Here is a 14,721-nt window from a genome sequence, read left to right on the forward strand (position 1 = left end):
TGATTAAGAAATGCCAGCTGAAGGAATAAGTACCAGATTCCTGTAATACCAGACACTTCACTGAGTGATAGAGACTAAGAAAAAAATAAACTCCTTCCCCTGTTCATTAAAATATCAGTGGGATCAGAATTATGAACTTCTAGAAATTGAGACAACTTTCTCTTAAAAAAACCCCAAAACCAAAAAACTATTTATTCCCTTCCTGGCATAGTTCCTTTCCATCTAAAGTGGCTGCCAACATACAGAAGTCTCCTGAGCATCAACCAGCACGAACGTCAGTCTCCCTCCCTGGTTTTCCTCCTCTTCCTACCTCCTCAACCCCAAGTGAGATAATTGTTGAGGAAAGAGCTCAGGATGGCATTGCAAGAGCCCTACTGGGTGCAGCATAAAGGAGAATAAAGCCTTGGTTTGCTTTTACTGTGCACCCTGCATCCCACAAAATAGAGCCTTCGTTACTTCTTCCCAAGCTAGGGAATTGACTTCCATATGCGTTTCCATTGGTAAAATTCTGAAGCATACTTATGTCTAATTGTAATTCTAACCACTACACTTCTATGTGATCTAGATGAAAAGGAAAAAAATAAACTTTGTAGTTTGAAATTTTTCCATCATATACAAAAATAAAGACAGTGGTGCAATGAGCCGGCTGGGCCAGCACTCAGGTTCCACCACTGTCAACACATGTCTTCTTTGCCATCTATACTTCTGCCCACAACCCCTTGACAAGGATTATTTTCAAGTAAAACCCGTATATCGTGTTTCATTTCTACATATTTTAGTATGTATTCCTAAAAGATGAGGATTCTTTAAAAAAACTAGGATACCATTATTACATCTAAAACATTGATAATAATTTATTAATATCAAACATCTACTTAGTATTCACAGTTCTCCATTAGACTTGAAATTAGTTTTTATAGATATGTGTGAAAAGGATTGGAATGAGATCCATACATTGACATTGGCGATATATATCTTAATTTATTTCAATAATCTGTATGTTCCCCTTTCATCTCTGTTTACTTGCAATTTTTTTAAATGGAAATAATGAGGTTATTTGTCTTGTAGAGTTTCTCCATGTCTGTATGTTTGTGGATTACATACGCATGGTAGTATTTCACATATTTTTTGGCTTCTTGTATTTTCTGTATATTGGTAGTTATATCTAGAAGCTTGATCAGCCTCAGATTTGATTTTTTTTCAGAGGACTTCCTCTTAGGTGGTGGTGTCTACCCTCATCAGGAGGTATGTAAGGTCTGGGTTGTCTCTCTTCTTGTCAGGCTACCAGCCATTGATGAGTACTGCCTGGCCCTATTACTTTCTTAGAAATTGCAAAATGGTAAAATTCTAATTTTCATGCACTCTTCATTTATTAGCTACAAATCTTCTATACAGAGAAATTTCCCCTTGTTGATTCTTTGGTTACAATCCCTGAAGTATGGATTGTGTAGAAAAGGCAGGATGATTTTTTTTCCTTATTAACCAGTTTTCAAAATAATGAGTGGTTCCTTTTGATTTTTCAAAGATAACCACTGCATTTTTTCAAGTATAATTATGAACTTATGGGTTTAATTAAATTATATTTAATAAGTTTTAATCCATTGCAGTTATTATTCTCCTTGATACTCAAGTCAACTTATTTATGGCCAGTGAGCGCTTCTGATCCTCGGAATCTATAGCTTTCTTGTTTTCTGTTTTTAACAGATAGTGAATATTTTGGGCTTAACAGGCCATAAAGTCTCTGTTGCAATTACCATGGACAGTATGTAAATGAGCATGTTCTTTATTTATAAAAACCAGGCCCAAGGGCCATTGCTTGGGGCCCCCAGTCCTAAAGTATATAAACCTATGTTCTAAAAGAAAAATACAGAGCAAAACACATCATTAAGTCCATTTAATCCTCACCCTACCTCTTCACCCTACCAAAACAGATTCTGTTTAATAGAAAAGGAAAAGAAGGCAAGCTTGGCAAAACAGAGGCAGACTAAACGGTGGGTGTAGTGGCATTGATTTGATGAAGTAGCAAAGCTAATTTCTTCTGATTAAAAACATATAGATATAGGTGTAAAAGTATCATATATACTTATAATAAATATATATAATATATACTTTTACACACACATACACACCCCTCTATATATGTGTACATACATGGAGCTGTATCTCCATGTACACACGTGTGTGTGTATATATGCATGTAAGTGACTTGGCTTGATTGGAAGAATGCCAACAAGTTTTATAACCACAGGGCAATATCCAAACTGGTCATGTTAAAAGCCCTCCTCAGAGCCTTCTTAGGGGTTGCCAGGTGTCCCTATTGGTACCAGGAACTCAGGGTTGGCTGAGTTCTCAGTTTACCTGACACAGGCTTTCCTGTTGTGTGGCTTCCTCCACACAAACTATCCAGCAACCAGCCATACAGACCCTGTCTGATGCATTCATCCACCTCGTGATGAGATGCTCACTTCCTCCGGAGGCAGCCCATTCCTCGAATGATTCTTTACATGATTTTCTTTGTATTAAGCCCACGTCTGTATTTCCTCCCATCACTTCTGTAAGAAAGTCATTCCCAACTGCCTAACTTGGTCAAGCTCCTCTGTTACCTGCTTTCCTACAATCTGCACCTCTTCTGTGTAGAATTTGTCATCTCCATTTGTGGGCTGTTTGGTTAGTTACGACTCCTGTATTAGACTATAAGCTTCAAGAGGGCAGGGGTTACATGTGTTTATTCACTTTGTCTACCAAATATCTAGCACATAGCAGAATCTCAAGAAATATTTGTCAAATGAATGAATTGGTTCTTAGCTTTCCCTCTGTAGTTACAGAGAATAAGGACAACCCTTTAAAATACCATTCTCCCCTTAGATCTTCTTTTTTCCTAGGGTAAACATCTAAGCCTCCTCGATACTTCCTCCCATTGCATAGGTTTTGATTTGTTTGTTAGTGTGGTTGTTTTCCTTTGACCGGATTCTGGTGGGGCTCTCAGAACTGACCAGTAGTCTTGAAGCACCCTGACCAGGTTAGCTTTTGAATAGGACTGTCACCTTCTTGTTGTAGGACTGAAACCACCATCGACGTTTGGTAACAACATTGCGTAATGTTGATTCACATGATGCATTAAAAATACTTTGTCTTGGGCTTCCCTGGTGGCGCAGTGGTTGAGAGTCCGCCTGCCGATGCAGGGGACACTGGTTCGTGCCCCGGTCCGGGAGGATCCCACATGCCGCAGAGCGGCTGGGCCCGTGGTCCATGGCCGCTGATCCTGCGCGTCAGGAGCCTGTGCTCCGCAACGGGAGAGGCCACAACAGTGAGAGGCCTGCGTACCGCAAAAAAAAAAAAAAAAAAAATACTTTGTCTCCTTACTTTCATATTTCCAAGTGTTTACTGAATCTGCTGTCAGCTGACACTATCAGAGTGTTGGAGTTATTCAAATTCACTCTATTCCCTGTTTTCTCACACATGATATTGGTTCAAATAAATATCCTACTTCCCATAGTTTTTTAATGTTGAAAGCCTATGTGTGTGATCCCCGAGCAGCACAACTGAACGTAAACACGTTACTATTCTTCATCAAACAATCTTAAAACAAAGAGGGCACTTTCTTCCCAAACGACTGAGGTCTCCGCTCACCCATCCTAATCACAACACAGCACTCCAGCTGGTTGGAAGACGATCTTTGCATAGTATATTCTCTTAGGAGCTCATTTGCAATAAATTTCGGTTGCTAAATGTTTACCGACCTGTTGTTTCTGATCCGTTCCCTGTTCTGGACAATGTTCCAGAGGACAGCAGCCATTTACCAGTTTCCATGCCCCTGATAAATGCCACTTGCCACTCCAGCAAAGCTACCTCTTCTGCGGGATTTGCAGCGGTAATTGAATGTCTGGATCAGGCATCTGCTCTCGTGAACCCTTCCTTGGAATACATTCAGCGACCGTGTAACCTCATCTCTCTCACAAACAACACAGGCCTGGAACACTGTGATCTCTCTTATTAATTAAAGGCACAGGGAGCTTGGGATCTGCCTCTCTGAGAGATTCCAGACCAGCAAGGGCTCTGGAGAAGAGCTGGCCCAAAAATAAATGCTCGACAACCCTTTTCCTTCTAAGGGGAGATCCATCTGATTTCCTTTCATGTAAGGTGGACAGAACACACTGAGTTATAGATTTCCTCTCTGCCCTTATCATAATATTTCATGGGCATCACAGCTTTGGGTATAAACATGCATGATAGGCAATCCTAAGTGATGCAGGATATTTTCGTTTAATGTTGGAACACAGAGACAAGGTTAGTGCCATAGTTTCTTTTTTCTACCATCTTTCTGGTCACCCCAGATGCTTATGATTACTTTTTCTATTTTTGGCTGGATTGGGTCTTCATTGTGGTGCGTGGGCTTCTCATTGTGGTGGCTTCTCTTGTTGCGGAGCACGGGCTTTATGTGTGCGGGCTTCAGTAGTTGTGGCACGTAGGCTCAGTAGTTGTGGCTTGCGGGCTTTAGAGCGCAGGCTCAGTAGTTGTGGCGCACGGGATTAGTTGCTCCGCGGCATGTGGGATCTTCCTGGACCAGGGCTCAAACCTGTGTCCCTTGCATTAGCAGGCGGATTCTTAACCACTGTGCCACCAGGGAAGGAAGCCCTGATTACTTACTTTTTAATCTAGTGCATGGAACAACTTGACATGAATCCTTTAACCAATACAGATGGAGCACCCTCTGTGTGTCAGGCACTGCCGTGAGTCCTGAGGAGACGTGTACCCTTTGAGTCAGGAAAACTGACATCAAGCAAAAAAAAGAAAGAAAAAATCACGTGACGACATGTCAAGGGGGTGAAGATTATAGCAAAGGGAGAGGCCAGAGAGGGACGGCTCATCAGGCAAACACTCTGAGGGATGTCACTGCTGCAGGGATCTGAATCCAGGGAGCCCAGATGTGGCCCTGCTGGGGCAGATGCTTTGGGCTGGTCCCCACCTCCCTCCTCCGCCTCCAGCTGTGTGGACATGCGCCCTGGAACCTGATGGTCTTCTCTCAAGCTCCGGAAGCATCTCTTTGCTGTTCCTCCTGAGGTCTCCCCCCAGGGCTGTGGGAACTCAGCCCCAGCAGGGAGTGCTGTGGGTTGGTCATTCTCTTGAAGCAGAGGAGGTACAAGGTGGGGTAAATGCCTTTCTTCCCCTGAAGAGACAGTCGTGAGGGGCATTTCTGAGGCTCCCGGGCTGGACTGGGCCCTCGTTGCAGGATGCACTTGCTCCCGCGCTCTCCGTGGGCTTTTCTCCTCGCACCCCTTCCTTGGCTCCGGGGTCCCTGATCCCTTCTAAATAAACCACTTGCATCCAAGTCCTTATCTTAACTTCTGGGTTCGGACGAAGCCAAACCAAGCTACATGCTAATTATTTGCTTGTTGTTGTTGTTTTTCTCTTCGAAAGGAAATCCATTTTTAATGTGTATGAGTCCTAAATTATGCTTCCCTTAGTAGACTACCCTCTACAGACGGTTTCCTCAGTCATCCCGTTTTCCTCTCCGTTACTTCATAACAATCCTTCCCCATTTTCTTCTTCTTCTCCTCTCCTCCCCCTCCCCTCCTCCTTCAACAATGAAACATCAAAGGATCGAGACTCTTACTACTAGAACCCGAGGCATCTTCTTCAGACTTTAAAAACTAGGGTAATGATTTATTTGAGTATTGAACACCATTGTACCATGTAATGTAATGCCCTTCTGTAATGCCTAAATATAACAGTGAAACACGGTCATTTATATAAAGAAGCAGAGACAGCCTGCCCAGATATAGACCGTAGTACCATTAATTAATATTGTTGAATACTAAGTGCACAAAGCAGCTGCTACTTTATAGGCCAGCAAAGAGCAAATGCCGGTTTTATGGAAGGTGGGGCAGCATCGCCCCGGGCTGGACGGGCACACGAGCGTGCAATCACAGGCTCGATTTGCAGCCTCTGCAGAAACGGGACACCGCTCAGCTGTTCTGGGAAACGAGTCTATCTTCCCGAGCTAATCAAATATCTCGCCGAGCGTCACGGAGGGACTCGCTTCGTGAGAAGTGAAAAGTCCTCCACGTTTCCGTGAGTGCTAATGATCAAGAGGAACATTTCAAAATCCATATAAAGAAGAGCATAGGCGAAGATTTTACAGAGATGGTGTGACCCTCCTGGGTCCATAATAGCTCCTGGAATAGGAAAACATAGACTGAAGCTCTGCAGGATGGAGCACTTTTCCTAAAGGGTGATTTCAACCAGCAGAAAAGTGTGTGGATAGTAATACAGCATTCTTCAACATGCAGCCACTAAATCTTCAAATAACTCCAAAGAAGAAGTAATTTGTGATTTTTGTTATGTACTTTTTGTTTAAAATCTCCTTCCATGATGAAGGCATGTTCTTGCTCTTGTAGGTTCATGAAGAGAACCATGCGTTGCCATGGAAACTAGGATGAGGGATGTTGAAAAGTGGAACTTGGGAAGTAGGGGAGGTGCCATGCAGCAGCTGATGGGACCACAGAGTGTCCCCCAGTTCAGGGGAGCAGGGGGGCCTGACCACACCCCAAGGTGTCCAGGCAGGGTCAACTCCTGTCTTTTTTTAAAAAACGTGACCAAGATCCTCCACACTGGAATGCATGACACTGTGATGGAGACCTAACGTCTGCAGGGGCTGCTCTGCCCTGGACAGGTGGCCCGTCTGAAGCAGGTATGAGGTGTGGCTGGCAGGAGGGACTTCATGGAAGTGCCAGGGAGGAGGGATGGAAGAGGAAGAACAGACAGTTTTCTGTTGTGGTTGTGGGAGGGTGGTTTTCTGGTTGTGGGAGGCTCTGGAGCCTGCCCTGAGGACCCACCCACATTCAAGGCTGAGATGGGACCTTTGTGGTCTGTGCCAGGCCGGCCTTGACTCTGTTCCTTGCTATCTGTTTGAGGAGCCCCTTTCAGCAACCATGGGACTTGGGGATTCTGCAGTAGCAGAAACAAATGCCTGGTGGCTCGTTGCATCTTGTGAAATTATAGCATCGTCATGGTACCCACAGCACTTTGGGAGTTAGAAGTGAATGTCCACCACCCAGTCCCAAATGAATGATCTGAGCAAAGACTAAAAAAGAGAAAACCCTGTCCTTACACCTGTCACCTGAACTTTTCACTTGGAGATACCTGTCCTGGCAGGCGCCCTGCTCTTTTCTTTTCCTCGGTGAGGTCCTGGCTCCTAAGGATGTTCAGTACGACATCTTGGCCTTAGATAGTTTCCCAAGTTTGGTACCGAGGTCTCAGAAAGTGCAAATTGGTGAGATACACATATTCTGGCTTCTCTTATCTATATCATTCCTCACTGGGGGCTACAATGGACCCCAGGGCAGCTCCTCAGGGGAAATCTCTTATGTGAACAGCACATTTAACATTCCCATATAGGTCATTACAGAGTACTGAGTAGCGTTCCCTGTGCTCCACAGTAGGTCCTTATTTGTTACCTATTTTATATATAGTCGTGTGTGTATGTCAATCCCAGTCTCCCAGTTTATCCCTCCGTCTACTCCCCCACCTTCCCCCTTGGTAACCATAAGCTTGTTTTCTACATCTGTGGCTCAATTTCTGTTTTGTAAATAGGTTCATTTGTGCCATTTTTTAGATTCCACATATAAGTGGTATCATATGATATTTGTAGAAATGGGTTTTCTTGTCTTGCATCTTGGCTACTCCCTTGCTAGACGGACATACCAGGAAGCACCAGACAATTTAACTTGACCAGAGACAGCATGCTTAACTTCTCTTATTTTTTATTTTTATTCTTTGTGCTTTTATTTTTCTTTTTAGTTCCCTCTCAGGGGGAATTATATAGTTAAAAAAAGGAGTAGTAACTTCTTTACATAAATATATGATTGGAATAAAAATTAGAACAAGTATTAAGTATTAGTGAAAAGGATACCAGATTAAGGCTAGGTATTATCTTTTCTGAATCATGTTTAGTAGTAGGGTTTAATTATTTTAATGAATGCCAACTTATCTGAGTCTCAGATAACTCTTCCACAGAAATCTTAACTAAAACACTAATCTCCCTCTGCTAGCAGGATATGGAACCTGTGGTGAATGTTCAAGAGGGAATAACCCTATGAGTGCTGTGAAGTGTAAAGCTAATCCCATAAAATGAGAGTAAAGACACAGGGAGAAAGACAGTAAATGTGACAGAGTGTCAGTTAAAGATAGAATCAAAACAAATGAAACCTTCTTGTTTTTGTGTTGAAGTTCCCAGAAGTTGCATGGAGATGGGAGAAAGCCTGTCCAATGCATTCAGAGATTTGAAATTTCAGTGAAAGTTGAGCTGCCTTGTGTGGATTTTTGCATTACTTAAAATGTTACATTTATGTTTGAGCTCTATTGTTTTTATCAAAGATACTTTTTATTAGCCACGTGGTTAGGTCAGGGTTTGGTCCCTTGGGATGATAGCAAAGATTACTGACCAAACAAGCAAACCCTGGTGACCTAAAGTTCATTGGGAAAAACTAAATTTGAAGTACAGAAGAGATGGGTATTAAATCAAACTTCACTCAAGAAAACTGAGTTTTAAATACAGGAGAGATCACCTCTAAACAATAAAAACCCTGGGGCCAGTGACAAATAATTAAGGTAGGAATTTTAGAGTCTGAAGTAGAAACCAAGCACTATGGTTCCGGCTTCTGTAGACTGGGCTCCATGGTAGGCAGTTTCATAGATTAACTAATACAGCCTAGATGCTGCCAACGTTACAGATGAGGAACATGAAGCTCTGAGGGGGACTTATCTTGACCTTCATGCCTAATAAATACTGTAGCTGGATTTAAACCAGGATCCATTTGGCACCAAAGTCCAGTACACCAGGTGAAAATGAGGGGAGGCTGGCGGCCAGTAAGGGTAGGGGAACTGTCAGGATTGCCAGCAGTTGTCTTTCTGTGTGGTTTGCTTTCTAACTCTTCAACTCAAGTCTATGCTCCAGGAGATTTGCTGGATCTTTTTTACATGATGAAGGGTCTCCATTGGAAGACCCCTACGTCTCCAGGCTCTCAGACAAAGCTGCAAAAGTTGATGAGACATGGTGACTCCCATCCACTCTCTCAGTGATGTCTGGTTCCAAAGGCATCTAGGTAGTATTTGCGCTCCATACAGGTAATTTGCATGGGGTCACCTTTGCTTCAGTGTTGGTTGGCGAATTTCCTTCCCATGGCTGGCAGCTATGAGGACTAACTGGTTCCTACCGGTGATTAGGAACCATCCTTCCTTATGCTCGTGGAGTGACATTGGAAAAACCAAATACACTTCTCTCTTCTGTGGTATTTGATACAGACTGCTGACCTTTTCGTAGTGCTTCAGTGAGTTTCCTTGGGCATTAGGTTTGTTTGACTGTTAAGTTTCTGTCTTGGTTCCACGGTTTATGAATTTCTGTGGGTTCTGGTCCTGCAGTCACACAGAGCCTAACTAATGACCAGTCCTTTCACGTTGTCTCTTCTTTAGCAGAGGATTTGGCTCCAGAGCTGACCATCCTGAACTCTTTTAAAACCGTGTCTGAGAAAAAGAGAACATTAAACACGGCAAGTTAGCATGTAGTCAATGTGGACCTAGTTGCTTTCATAGGCAGAGAGCACTTATAGGCTAGAGTTTTCCTCATTGCACATCACAGTCAGATTTATTCAGTTTTAAATGATTATGAGCCTCACAATTGAAAGTGCTGGTAATCCCCCCTTCCCTAACCACCACCCACCCATCTGCAGCTTTTCCTATTTGTTCCATAAATTTATAAATGATTGAAAATAAAGGCCACTCTTCATTCTTCCCATCTGAAACAAGATTCCTCAACAAATGAGCTTACAGATCATCAAAAAAAGAACGTAGACTAGTTTTATAGGCGGAAAAACCAAAACCATGATTTTGGGCTACTTCTCCATACAAATTACTAGGGGATAATTTTACTCTTCCTAATCTGGTTGCAGCCCCCCTGTCCCTACTGCACTGTCTGGACCTCCTTCCCTTCACTTTTTACCCTCCCTCTGAGCTATTGAATTATTGGGTTCTTTACCTAGTCCCAAAATAGGGAAGAATATCAACTATTGCATTACTTAGTGTCACTACAGAGTGATGGTGGTCTCATGGCTCTTAAAGATAAGAATAATTTGTTAGTTATTTTCTTTTTAAAACAGTGTTTTAAAATCACTAGTGTTAATCTTTCATCTATGTTAAATGGAAATATTAATGTGTTATATAAGTGCACTTCTAAGTTACAAATTTTATAACAGTTTTATATGTAGAAATTCCCCACCTGTGTTTATTTGGTATTCCTATTTAATGAATTTCTGTTTAAAAATTGCTAAACCACATGACACAGAGACAATACTGTACAGAGAGCCACTGAGTAATTATCAAGGAATAATAGCTCCTTCTACACGAACTGTCTTTCTGGACTTGAGAAAAGAATGGGACTTCATTGAGAGGCCAATCTAAAAAATACCATAACTAACAAATGCTATTCATATAGCCTTAGCCGTTTGTGTAGGTTATAACCAGAATTAAAGGAAATTTCATGAATAAAATTGCATCTTCTCATTAAGACTTCAAATTATGTTGGACAATTACCTCTAATTTATTTAAAATATGAGTGAAGTTTTGCATAAATTCTGCATGCAGCACCACTAGCTTACTTTAGTTCCTTGTTATAAGCAAGGATATTTGAAAATTGTAGCTGAATGCTATCAAAATGACAAATTTTCCTCCAATGTGAATTGAGGTTAATTCTCTAATTCTTTGAAATTTTTATACAACACAGTGTGTTCTTAACTAAGGTAAAGTTAAGACTCTTTAGAGCTAATAGGGAAATTAGAGTTTAGTCTTGTCTTCTCCTTTTGAAGAACATGCTTCTGAGGTTGGTGGCACATCTGGGGCATCCTGGGTAGACCAGTAGACTCAAATCCCAGGAAGCAGGAGCAAGTTCCACACTCTGCCCTTTGCGTGTGTCCTCCATGGATGCTGAAGAGAGTTCCTTCTGCACATTTCCTTTGTTTTCAATTTCATTGCCTCTGCCCACACTGAAGTTCTCATCATCTATTGTTGGATGTAGTTTAGTCCTTTATATTATGTGGCACCATGTCAAGAGCACAGTAAAGATTGTACTGATTTGTTACCAAAAATAATAAGTTTATCTTTATTCTGTCTAAAAAGACAACTAAACTATCACTAAATGCCAGGACTCTTTTTAAAGAAAACCACTTTGTGATGTGATGGAATAGCTACTCAGCAAATGCTTTTTGAGTTAATGAATGAATCTAACATTCTTTAAAAATTTCCTTTTTGAAAGAGTATGAAGTGGTTTGCCTATATATTTCTAGTTAAACTCATTCTCCATGGTATATCCAGCTATCCTTTCAAAATGTGTTTCTGGTTATACCATTGCTCTCTGTATAAACCTTCCTCTGTTCCAATGAGTAGAGTCTGAATACTTCAGGACGGCATAAGCAACATCTTATACAGTGGCATAAGACAGTGGTAGACCGCACACTCTGGGTGAATACCTAGAAAATCAAGGCTGGATCAACACGAAGTTGGGAAAATTATTGAAGTGTAGTTAGATTTCACTTACTTCTTTAGTAGTTTTTTTAAAATAAAAAGCTATATAATACTGACTCTAGTACTCTTTTCCAGTGCATTTGCAATGTGATCTCAGACCAAAGTCCAGTTTGTATTGGAATTTGTTTTAAAAGACACAATACATGTTGCTTGCAAACTTGTATGAACTATTGTTTTATTTCTTGAGAGTGTCTGAATCTTTAGCTGAACAAATGTCAGAATTTGTCAATTCTCTCTAAAGCTGGAAAAACAAAACAAAACAACAACAACAATAAGAGTTAAAACAGAGAGATGAACTTGAAGTTATATCTAGATCTGGGAGAGGTTAGTATATATGAAAAATATTCTCACAAAGAAGTATTTTTAAAAATTTAAAATCTGGTCATATTGGTATCTTTTTCAGTGATAATTAGTTTTCTTGACAGTATAAGGTTTGATTGGCTTTTTATTGAATTTTCTGCATGATTCTATATAGCTGAAATATATCCTGCTTGATCTTTAATCACTGTTTTCTTTAGTTTAATAGTTGGGCACCATTATATGAATACTCATTTTCTTCTGTTGACTTTGTGGGTAGATGTTCTCAGATTTCTCTGAGTCTAATGGAAGATAAAAGATATTCTTTTCTCTACTTTCATGAAGTTGCCTGCCTTTGGCTTCATCCTTCCATAGATTAGGATATCGGACTCCACTTCTAAGGTTTTTATACTGGAAGATGCTAAAAAAATAAAAAAGCACAGACGTATAGGTAATTGAGAAGATGGCCAAATCCCCTGACCTGGGCTGAGAACAAACACCCCTCTTCAAACCCCTTAGTTGTTTGATGCCCCTGTGAGCAATTCCATTGAGTCCTATGACATATATTGAAGAGATAGTATTAAAACCATACTTCTAATATTACCAGTATCATCATATTATACCCTTATTATAGGAAATGTTCTCTTTTTTACTTAGATACTTGAATTACACTGGAAACATAAGAAATATGTCTGATAAAATATACCCTATATAGAGTAAAAAGCAGAGGTTTCTCTAATTTCTAGAAAAATAGAAATAGAAGCCACCTCTATGAAATCAAAGAAAAACACTCTGTTGCCCCATAAAACCACATTCTATGTATGAAACAAGGTCAGCTAAATAAACGGTTGGAGGCATAAAAATCTAAACTTCTCAGATGGATGATCTGGAAATCATTCTGTTCTCTCTCTTTACCCAGATCCCTTTTCCCCTTCCAACTCTGTTCCCCCTGGCTCTGGGGCAAACCTAACATTTATGGGTCCAAATATCGATAGTCCCTGGGAAGTATGGTGGTAGCTGGCCCCAAACCCATAAAATGTACAACATCAAGAGTGAACTCTAATGTAAACTCTGGACTGTAGGTGATAACGAGGTGTCAGTGTAGGTTCATCAACTGTAAGAAATGTACCCCCCTGGTGAGGGGTGTCGATAATAGGGGAAGTTGTGCATGTGTGGAGGCAGGGTATAAATGGGAAATCTCTCTACCTTCTGCTTCATTTTGCTATGAACCTAAAGCAGCTCTAAAAAATAAAATCTATTTAAAGAAAATGGGACCAAGGCCCTAGGTCCTGGCCCTGATGTGAACTGTTGTAGAATGTCAACAGGTTAACACTTGGGGTTCTCTCTCCTAACATCTTTCGTGAAATTGGCTAACCATCTATTTTGGAAAGGCAAGGAACAGAATGCCTCTTAGAATGCTGAGAATAAATGTTTAACAAAATTATTCTTTTTCAGGGAGTTACTCTTGTCTTTCTATTTGACTGAATGTTCCTTAAGGGCATGGACCACACCTTATACTTAGAATATGCATATTAGACTTATGCATCTCAACGGAATCTGTTCCGCAGGAATTTGCGTTGGTACAAGGTAGCTATTATCTTGGTTAGAGTTGCAGATGTCCAGAAAATCTGTATCCCTTGAATTAAAATAAATAAATGGCCAGATACCTGGGGAGGGAGTAAGAGGAGGACTCGGGGTGCGCGCAGACTTGTGCCTGAGGTGGCAGGAATAAGATGGTAGCGTTCCCACGTCACATGCTTCTCAGAGCCGAAAGAGGGCGCAGCTGCAGCCATTCCACCTACTGTAAAGATCACCGAACTTGAAGTCAAAGGGCTTAGGTCAAAGATGTTTGCAGAATGGAAACAGACTGTAATCCCATGGAGCTGAGCAGTGTGTCAGGATTTGAAGAAGATGCAGGCTTAATGGCTTTGAAGGATCTGATATGAAAGACATGAGGCTGGAAGGTGAAGCAGTCGTAAGTGATGTTCTCTTTGCAGTTAACACCGTGTTTGTCTCAAAAACCCTGTGCTGTGCAGACGATGTGGCCTATATCAATGTGGAAACAAGAGAAAGGAATAGATACTGCCTGGAACTCAATGAAGCAGGGCTCAGGGTGGTAGGTTGTGCTTTCGACCCGGTGGATGATCATTTACAGACTCCCTACCATGAAACAGTCTACTCCTTGCTGGATGCGCTCAGCCCTGTCTACCAGGAAGCAGTTGGAAATGCACTCCTTCAAAAACTTGAAATTGAAAAGGGATGGACAGTCATGACTAAGGTTTTTCCTGTTCGAGGGGCTGTCAATGGTAAACATGTTGACATAAAGCTTGAAATTCTTGCAGATGGTCATAGTAGAAAACGCATCTTTGATTTTTTTTTTTTTTTTTGGCGGTATGCAGGCCTCTCACTCTTGTGGCCTCTCCCATTGCGGAGCACAGGCTCTGGACGCGCAGGCTCAGTGGCCATGGCTCACGGGCCCAGCTGCTCCGCGGCACGTGGGATCTTCCCGGACCGGGGCACAAACCCCCGTCCCCTGCATCGGCAGGCGGATCCTCAACTGCTGCGCCACCAGGGAAGCCCGCATCTTTGATTTTGTGTCTTTATCATTTTTTGCTTCACATTTAGGTTTTTGATTGAGAACTTTATTGACTAACGAATTGTGTTTCTCAGTTTCTGATTCGTTAAGGAAATCCTGAGGCCATTGCTGTGATGCCATCATTAAGACATTCAAATTTCTTCATATAGTATCTCTGGCATTCTGAAAACCTAATCAGTATTTCGTTCTCTTATTACAGGACTTTGATGCTGCCAGCACTTTCTTTCACAGGAAATTCTAGATTTGCATGGTCA

At 41.5% G+C, this 14,721-nt stretch overlaps 1 pseudogene across 1 annotated transcript; it reads left to right on the top strand.

Moving 5' to 3' along the window:
* The first annotated feature begins 13,727 nt into the window (after positions 1–13,727).
* LOC308630060 (GSK3B-interacting protein-like) lies at positions 13,728–14,144 on the top strand (annotated as a pseudogene). Its single transcript has one exon. The product of its transcript is annotated as a GSK3B-interacting protein-like (transcript).
* Positions 14,145–14,721: the final 577 nt, after the last annotated feature.

Source organism: Mesoplodon bidens (genome assembly GCF_964165515.1).
Source record: "Mesoplodon bidens genome assembly, chromosome: 16".
Classification (NCBI taxonomy): Eukaryota; Metazoa; Chordata; class Mammalia; order Artiodactyla; family Ziphiidae; genus Mesoplodon; species Mesoplodon bidens.